The sequence below is a fragment of the Tasmannia lanceolata genome, unplaced genomic scaffold, assembly GCF_043159265.1.
Source record: "Tasmannia lanceolata isolate RefF3 unplaced genomic scaffold, GAP_Taslan_0.1 ptg000018l, whole genome shotgun sequence".
In the NCBI taxonomy this organism is placed as follows: domain Eukaryota; kingdom Viridiplantae; phylum Streptophyta; class Magnoliopsida; order Canellales; family Winteraceae; genus Tasmannia; species Tasmannia lanceolata.
The window spans coordinates 30,541,840-30,551,295 of record NW_027518695.1 but is presented as its reverse complement, the minus strand read 5'-3'; the positions used below and the strand labels follow the sequence as shown (position 1 = coordinate 30,551,295).

At 39.5% G+C, this 9,456-nt stretch overlaps 1 pseudogene; it reads right to left on the bottom strand.

Moving 5' to 3' along the window:
- Positions 1-5,067: 5,067 nt before the first annotated feature.
- On the bottom strand, positions 5,068-5,793 carry LOC143850278 (secreted RxLR effector protein 161 pseudogene; annotated as a pseudogene).
- Positions 5,794-9,456: the final 3,663 nt, after the last annotated feature.

Sequence of the window (9,456 nt, the reverse complement as noted above, 5' to 3'; positions counted from 1 at the left end):
GCAATACAAACCAAACCACAAAATGCCCAACACACCCATGTACCATAGGAGGGAAATCACTTAGCCCAAAAAAGAAATCAGTAATTGTCATTCCAGTACTGCATGCCAAAAAAGCTTCAAAAGAGTACTGATCCTAGAAAGATCCTCTATGTTGCAAGAAGGAAATTATATGGAAAAGCAACGACCGGATATGGCTAGCCACAGAATTGGCAATCAATTTGAATCAAATGCCAACAACTCAGGCTTCATAACAACCAAATAAGCATAATAACCTCAACACTAGATTAGATGGTACAAATGAAGCAGCATGTGTGTGCAAGTGTCTTCAAGTAAAAATTCCTCTAAACAGATCTGTTCTCTCACAACTTTGTGACAATTTGTCAGGCCTCTATTCAATCAATTGTAAACTGATGACTCAAGTACATCTTCCAAGTAGCAAGAAGAGCTTATGTAACTCAAACATCAGCAAAGGAAAATTCAACTAATTGAGAGTGATACAAGAAGTCGCGTGAGAGTAGTTCGATCCACTACATGGAAGGTTAAAAAAAAAGTCTGATGATGAGGTCTTGAAGGTAATCCATGAATATTATCGACAGTGGCATGCAAAAATTGTCCACAAGACAATTCCTAACAGAAATTCTTTTGCTTTTCTGAGGTTTTGAAAAAAAGCTCAGATCAGATCCAACAAAATTTCTGACAAATTTGAAATGAACTTCCAGAAATCAATTCAATTCTTCAAAAAGAATGATTCCTAGGCCATATCTAAAGGAAATTATACTTGAGAAACCAAACTCAAAACCTAATACCTATCTGGAGAAAATCACAAAAATTAGAAACCCTACCTATCAAAAGAAATAAAAAACCCAAAATATGCAGCCTAATTGATTTCTTGAAGGCTGACAGGTGCTTGGATTCAGGAAAAAAAAACGAGGGAGGCAGAAAAAAAAACCATATCCGAAACCTAACTGAAAAGAAATAGAAGAAAAGGGAAACATACCTGGAGAATTATATGGTGGTATTTCTCTCTGATTAAAAGCAAAAAAAAAAAAAAAAAGGAGAAAAAGAGAGTAAAACCAGGAAGAAACTAACCTGGGGCTTGCGGATGGGTGAAGAAGATGGTCGGAGAGGTCAAGGCCGCCGCTCGGAGAAGATAGGATGGAAGGCGCCTTCGATTTGGGTCTTCTCAAACTCTAAAAACCAGATAGGGTTTCTACAGTGGAGAGATAAGATGCGTTGTCTTTTCTCCGTAAGAAGCAAAAGTTGAGAATGCGTACGTTTTGGGGCCCACTATCAACAGCCAATGAGAACCTTCCTCTCTCTTCAACTGCATGAATTGGAAAAACGCTTGAGCGCACACTCTTTTTCCTCTTAGCATTTATGGACTAATGTGTTGCTTTGAGGTGTTGTGTTGTATACAGGAATTTCATAATCGCCATTACACAACTCCTCTCAACACATGACTTGTGGATTAAGAAGCAAAGGAACAAGAGCTTGCACTCACAGTGAAGACATCATCATTTGAAGATGTTCAAGTCAAGAAGCTCATCATGAAGATCCCACAAGTTCCTAGCAAGTGTCAAGAAGAAGCTTGGAGTTGAACTAGCCATTGGTGACACTTCATGCACCTTGCAACATGCATTGAATATTGGAGGAGAAGTCACAAGAGCCGAATCAAGTTCAAGATGTTCACTCAAGCTGAAGAAGTCCAAGGAAGTGCAGAGGAGCTGATACATTCTAAGAAGACTCAAGGTTCTTATTTTTAGAATATATTTAGAGTCCTCTTGATTTTATGTTAAATGCAATTTTAAAAGGTTTTTAAATGGTTTTCATACTCAACTTTTTACATCTTTGAAAGCCATACACATACCCAAAAATGTGTTCGAAAACCTAGGACTAAAGCTCAAAGACCATGGCCCAAAATCTCCTAAAATTTAAAGTAAAAATAAAATTTTATAAAGGGCCCGTCGACCAAGGTATCCCGGGAGACCGCGGCAAGGTAGCTGGAAATCCAGCACTTGCGGAAATTTATCGGGCCGGACGACCGGGATGATCCGGACGACTGCGGAAATAGTTTTGTTGAAATAGAACAATCAGTCATGGGTTTGGGCGGGCGACCGCCGTGGGTCGGTCGACCGAGATAGGTTTTTGAGCCGATATTTTGAGCAAACATGTTGATCTCGCCGGTCGACCGCCATGGGCCGGTCGACTGCGACGGTAAGAAATTTGAAAAAAAGGGCTCACGATCAGGGCGGTTGACCGCGGTGGCTCGGTCGACTGCGACAGTCGGGCAAACTAGCCGTTGGGGCTTTTGCGGGTTGACCTTTTCAACCGAGTTATTTACAGTTTTACCCCCAAACGGTCATATTTTCAAATACCTTATATATACATGATTAAAACCTATCTAAATAAGCTTTCGAACATTTGAGAAAGATAAAATCCCATTTCTCTTTCAGCTTTATCTTTGAAAATCAAAAGCAAAAACCTCATTGACCTTGTATTTCCACATCTTATCAAGAAGCACTCCATAGGGCTTTTATTTGCTTATTTCTTTGGAGTGATTGTGAGCTTAAACTTTGTAATCTGCCTATTAAGAGGCATTAAGAGTTTTTCTTTTTCATTTGTTCTTCATTTGTGAGGGTCTTCTCTTCGGCCCGTTAAGAATTGTGAAGACATGGTGAGGGTCTCCTCTTCGGTCCGTTAAGAAAAGTGAAGACATGGTGAGGGTCTCCAATTCGGCCTGTTAACAAAGGTGAATCATGTAAGAGGGAGTGTCCCTCGCAAGGCTTCGTGCAGAAAGGGTGTGTGCCTTTTGGAGTTGGAGAGTTGTGGTGTACGGTTGCGTGATTCGCCTTTCAAGAATCCCAACTTTAGTGGAGCATCCAATGAGGAAAACTTAGAAGAGAGGGGTAGGTCTTGTGATAGGCCGAACCACTATAAAAATCTCGTGTTTCTTGTGGATGACTCTTCTCTCTCTCTCTTACACGTTTGGTGATTGGTAATCTCTAACCCTAACTTGTTTATGCTTTTAATGGAACAAGGGTTAGTAAATGCACTTGATTTAAATGTATAAACCCTAATTGCATTATAATATCTATTTGAATAAGGGTTAGTAAATGTGCATGATTAGAATGTTTAAACCCTAGCTTAGATTAATATGCCTATTTGAATAAGGGTTAGAATTAGTAGTGCTTAATTAGTGGAGTAACTTTTAATCTCCCACCTAATTAAGCCTAAAATTTCTAATTGACCAATTCACCCCCCTCTTGGGTATTCACACTTGCATTTCAAAACCAAACAATGTGGGAATGTTTTTAGAAATTCTTAGACTTTTAGAAATCCCTAAATTGAGTTTTTCCTAGTAAAAAATGTGGTTGCTTTATTGGATAAAAACAATCCCTAAAATATCTCGTACACTCTTTCCTTCTTCTAAATTCCCGCTATAATGTTGTAGGTCAAATTTTGACCTCATTTTTGGACAAGTAAATGACTGAATTAGAAACAATCATAAACTGCAAAGTTTTAGATCTTTCAAAGTTCTTCAAAACAAGTACTTAAACATTATTTTTGGCAAAGAGATGAATAAGTGATGACTGTTTTAGTAAAACCAGTTTATAAGCTAAACCTACAATTGTTTATTTAATTTTTTTAATTAAATAAACATATTTCCTTCCATTCAATGGGATAAAAGCTCCATCCATATTTTCTATAATTTCAAAAATAACCTTTATGGTTAATACGTAACCATTTTTGTATTCCCAATGTATCTCATAGTGCAAATACACAATTTACACTATGTATATCTTTTCAATGCATCCAATGCCACGAAACTAGTTCGTATATGCAACCAAATAAATCCGGAACCTCTAAATAATAGATTATAATAGGTCAATCGAGTAGTGAGTGGGATCATCGCAGGGATTTAACCGTAGATCCTGCAGAACCCATAAATGTGCCCCACTGCAATTATTGCTCTGTAGCCAATGCTACAATCACATTGAGTCTGTGGCCTCCATCGAGACGTAACCCTGAAGATAACCGTCAAATCATCATACCCGTAATCACATCAAATGTGCAAGTCCTTTCTCCAAGTCCACATCTACTGAGTTGAGTCCTACGGTGGGTGGACATTAATTACCCCCCGGGCTCACCCATGGTATACCTTTCAATCAAGCAGTGTCGGCCCACAAATGCATTTGTTAAAACTATTTTAAAACTTATTTTGTGAAAACCTTTTGATAAACATTTTATCAAATCCACCTGGCCAGTTATTTTTCTAGGCCTACTGCTCTGACCAAAATCGTAAATGTTATCTTATTATAGGCGGAGAATTCCATGTTGGGCATCACTATTGGCCTTGAAGGTTTGTCCAACACTCTAATACTACCCTCTGGTAACTCCAAGAGAATCATGGTTAGATAGAAAAAAATGAGAGACTCGCCAACAGACCAATATGACCCCTCAGGTCAAAGGACATTTAAAGGGTCATGTCTGGTAGATTAGCTCAACTGTCTCCTGTCCACAAGCCATTCTAATGTGATCCTATTCAGTATGTAATCTCATTGTCGTACCCATTCTATCTTGCTTAGGGTACGCAATCTCATTGTCATACCCATTCTATCTTGCTTAGGGTACGCAATCTCATTGTCGTACCCATTCTATCTTGCTTAGGGTCCACTACCCAAGTGATTGAGATAAGTCACTCCACGTCTCGTGCATGTAGACAAGATAGATGCTAGTTGTACATAGGAGGAGGTGTCCAACCTCAACCCCAACTAGGAACTATTAAGTTTTGCAAAGAACCGGAATCCCATATCTCCTTGCTCCTTAGGATCTGTGAATCCATGAGCATGGGTTTCCTACTTTGCTACCTAAGGACAAATACGTGTTTATATCACACATATTTAACCTTTTGTACCCATTAATTGTCAAGAAAAGAAACTTTTATTGATTAACATGCGAAATACACTGGGTTCTAGGACACCTACTCTAACAATCTCCCACTTGCCCTCAAAGCTAATTATGCATATATCTCAGACCCTTCCCCTCAACGTGCCTGTCAAACACCTTTTAATTAAGGAGTTTGGTAAAAGGGTCCGCCACATTATCCACTGAAGCAACCTTTGCAATAGCCACATCTCCTCTGTCAATGATTTCTCGTGTCACATGATACTTTCGAAGTACATGCTTGGACTTCTGATGAGACCTTAGTTCCTTTGCTTGAGCAATCGCTCCGCTGTTACCACAGCACATCGTAATGTGTTTCTCAACAGAGGGCACGACCCCAAGGTCGTCCAAAAACTTTCGCAGCCATACCGCCTCTTTCGCTGCTTCACTTCCAGCGATGTACTCAGTCTTAGTCGTGGAATTTGTCGTAGTGTCTTGCTTGCAACTTCTCCATGACACTGTCCCATTTGCCCCGGTGAACACAAAATCCGATGATGATTTCTTATCATCAACGTCAGACTGAAAGTCTGCGTCGGTAAAACCAGAAGCGACTAACTCATCTGCACCGTAAACTAAACAATAATGTTTAGTTCTCCTAAGATACTTGAAAATATGTTTGACTGCCGTCCAATGCTCTAGACCTGGGTCCGACTGATATTTGCTTACCACACTTAAAGAGTGATAAATATCTTGTCTTGTACATAACATAGCATACATATGACTTCCCACAGCCGAAGCATAGGGAATGTTGTTCATAACCCACTTATCCTCAGGTATCTTGGGAGACATCTTCTTGGATAGCTTGATTCCATGCTTGAAAGGAACTAATCCTTTCTTGGAATCCACCATGTTGTACCTTGGCAATATCTTATCTATGTAAATTTCTTGTGAAAGCCCAAGTTTCCTATTCTTTCGATCTCTAAACAATTTAAGCCCTAGAATATATGAAGCTTCTCCCAGATCTTTCATAGCAAACGTGCTTGAAAGCTATAACTTTGTGCTTGATAACATTCGTACATCATTCTCAATGAGTAGGATGTCATCCACATAAAGAACCAAGAACGTCACCGCGCTCCCATTGACCTTCTTGTAAACACAAGCCTCATCTACGTTTTGACATAAGCCAAACTCTTTGACTACTTAATCAAAATGAAGGTTCTAACTACGAGAATCTTGCTTCAATCCATAAATGGATCTCTGCAACTTGCACACCTTTTGATTACCTCTCCAGTAGCCTCAAAACCTTCTGGCTGGACCATGTAAATATCTTCCTGAATGTTTCCATTCAAGAAGGCAGTTTTGACATCCATCTGCTGGATTTCGTAATCATAATGGGCAGAGATAGCTAGTAAAATTCTAATGGACTTTAGCATGGCTACTGGTGAGAAGGTTTCTTCATAGTCAATACCAGCCTTTCGACTATAACCCTTCACCACTAGCCTAGCCTTATAGGTCTCCACCTTTCCATCAGGGCCTTTCTTCCTCTTGAAGATCCATTTGCATTCAATGGGTTTAATACCCTCAGGTAGATCAACCCGAGTCCAGACCTTATTGGAATACATAGAGTCCATTTCGAATTGTATAGCATCTACCCATTTTCTCGCATCGATGTCTAACATCACCTCTTTGTAGTTAAGGGGATCTATATCTTCTGTGCTTGCTTCACCCAAGTAGACAAGTCTATCGGGTTGTCTGACCTCCCTACTACTACGTCAGAGTGTTGGAATAGGTTTAATGGGTACTTGCTCAACTTCCTCATATCTCTCTATTGGATTTTCAGGTTGTTCTTCTAAGGCAATCTTATCATTTCCGCTCGCATCTTGAATGAACTCTTGTTCTAAGAATGCGGCATTCCAGCTTACAAAACAGTTTTGTTCACCAGGATTATAAAACATATAACCTTTTGTCTCCTTAGGATATCCAACAAAAAGACACCTATTGGTTCGTGCCTCCAACTTTTCAACACCTATCTTCTTAACATTGGCAGGACAACCCCATATTCTCATATGATTCAATGTGGGTTTTCTGCCCGTACATATCTCATATGGAGTCCTTGGTACTGATTTAGTTGGGACTCGATTAAAGATGTATAGCGTCGTTTCTAAGGTAAATCCCCACAGAAACAGATGTGCTTGTACAAAGCTCATCACAGATCCAACCATGTCTAACAGTGTTCGATTTCTCCTTTCTGACACACCGTTTAACTCTGGTGTTGCAGGTGGAGTCCATTGATAAACCATTCTATTTTCTTTTAAGTAGTCCTTAAACTCATCTGAGAGGAACTCTCCTTCCCTGTCGGAGCGAAGTGTGTTAATCTTCTTGTTCAACCGGTTTTCAACTTCACTCTAGAATTCTCTTAACTTTTCAAAGGTCTCAAACTTACGTCGCATTAGGTATAGTGGAATGCAAGTGTGGCAACCCAAGAGGGGGTTGAATTGTTCAATTAAAAATTTTGGTTTAGTTATTTAGAAGATTGAAATTAATTTACCAATTAAGCACTAATTAATCTAACCCTTGTTCAAATAATTAAGACAATAGAGTTAGGGTTTAGATATCACTATCATGTATTTATTAACCCTTGTTAAATTAAAATATAAACACACAAGAGGGTTAGAAATTACCATTCACCAAGGGAGTGAGAGAGATAGAGTGAGGAAGAGACAATAGGAGGTACACAATGATTTTATAGTGGTTCAGGACTAAGTCCTACGTCCACTCTTCAAGACCTCCTTGAAGCTTCACTAAGCGATCCTCCACTCTTAACGGGGCGGATCAATGAGCCCTCGGTTACAAACGCCTTCTCCACCTTCGAGGGGACAAACCCTCTTCGCTCCGGATTCTCCTTTCTTAACGGGCCGAATCGGAGACCCTCTTACAATCAAGCTTCTCCATAAGGCCCAAGCGAAAACCCTCTTCTAGATTCACCTTTCTTACCTGGCCGAATCGAAGACCATCAATACAACTCCAAGATTCACCTTTCTTAACGGGCCGAATCGGAGACCCTTAATACAAATGAAGAACTAAAAAGAAAAACACTCAAAGCCTCTTGATAGGCAGATTACAAAAATGATAGCTCTCACAAACTCTCCAAAAGATAACAAAGATAAAGCCTATGGAGGTCCTCTTGATAAATGAAAGATGCACAAATCAAAGCATGAAGAGAATAAACAAAAAACCTTGAGATTTGAAAGTTTAGGCTCAAGTAGATGTGAAACGATTTTCCAAAAGGTCATTTAGATAGATTTGGATAGGGTATAAATAGCCCATGGAAAGAAATGACCGTTTACGGGTAAAAACGTAAATAACTGGCTTAGAAAAATCTAGCCGTTTTAGTCCCAACGACTACTTTTCGATACCGGCGCGGTCGACCGAGGTTGCTCGGTCGTCCGCCCTATCGGGTGCTCACCTTTTTTATTTTGAATTTTCTTACCGTCGCGGTCGACCGAGGTGTAAAATTTAATAAATCGTATTCCAAAAAACCTTGAGATTGGAATCAGAGTTAGGCCTCGTGAGATCTTTTTACTGTAGAAGTCTTTGCTTGTAGATCATTTTATTGAAAGTGGTTTTGAGGTATAACTTATTTATATTGCAGCCCAATAATTGGATAGATTGGATCATCCAATGGAGGGGATTTAGGGGGCATGGCTAATTTACATTGTAAGCCATCATTTCAACAGTTTGGATCACCCCAAAATGTGAGCCATACACAACACACAATTCTTTCTTTCCCCACTCACTACATTTCTCTTTCTATCTACACTAGAAGAGGTGGCTCAGGGAAGAAAAGTGACTGAATATATCCTTTCCCTATTAAGATGTGAGTGGGGCCTACCATTGATGGTCCATGATTTCCACCCAGCCCATGCATCCAACATGTGCGAGCCCGCTTATGTTCTTCCCCCAAATTCGGCTTTCGCAAATGAGTCTCGTGGTTACAAAAATCAAAAGTCCATTCTAATTTGTGGTTCGGCTGTTATTGGGAGCAAAATGTGAAATTTCACATGTAGGGACCACATGTGTGAGATATACCGCACTCGGGAAACGTTCCTAACTTTTTTTACACTCTTTATTATAGAAGGCTGGGATTGTTTCTAAAACTTGCCCCCCTCATTCTATAATGACACTACTCACTTAATTCAATGTTCACAGCTAATTAGGAAAGTGAGGGGTGTCATTGCAAAGAGAGGCAAGTCATGGTTTAATTTTCTCTCTCTAAAAGATATCATGATAAGATTCCCTTATTGACCGAGTCTTTTTATAAAAGGCATGCATGCAATTAACTTTAAGAAAGGTCTCTTTTCTTGGCAAATTATATGAGCTTTGGATACACGTTGGATCCAGGTATTAAGGCGATTGCTATCTCTTCAAAGAAACCGAAAGTATATGGCAATAAAATTGGTATAGCTTGGGAGAAAAGTTTAGAATCGGATATCTCTTTAGGCAATGTATTGTATTTTCATCCCATAATGGATGTCCATATAATGGGTTATCAAAAATGAATAAAGGCTCTTT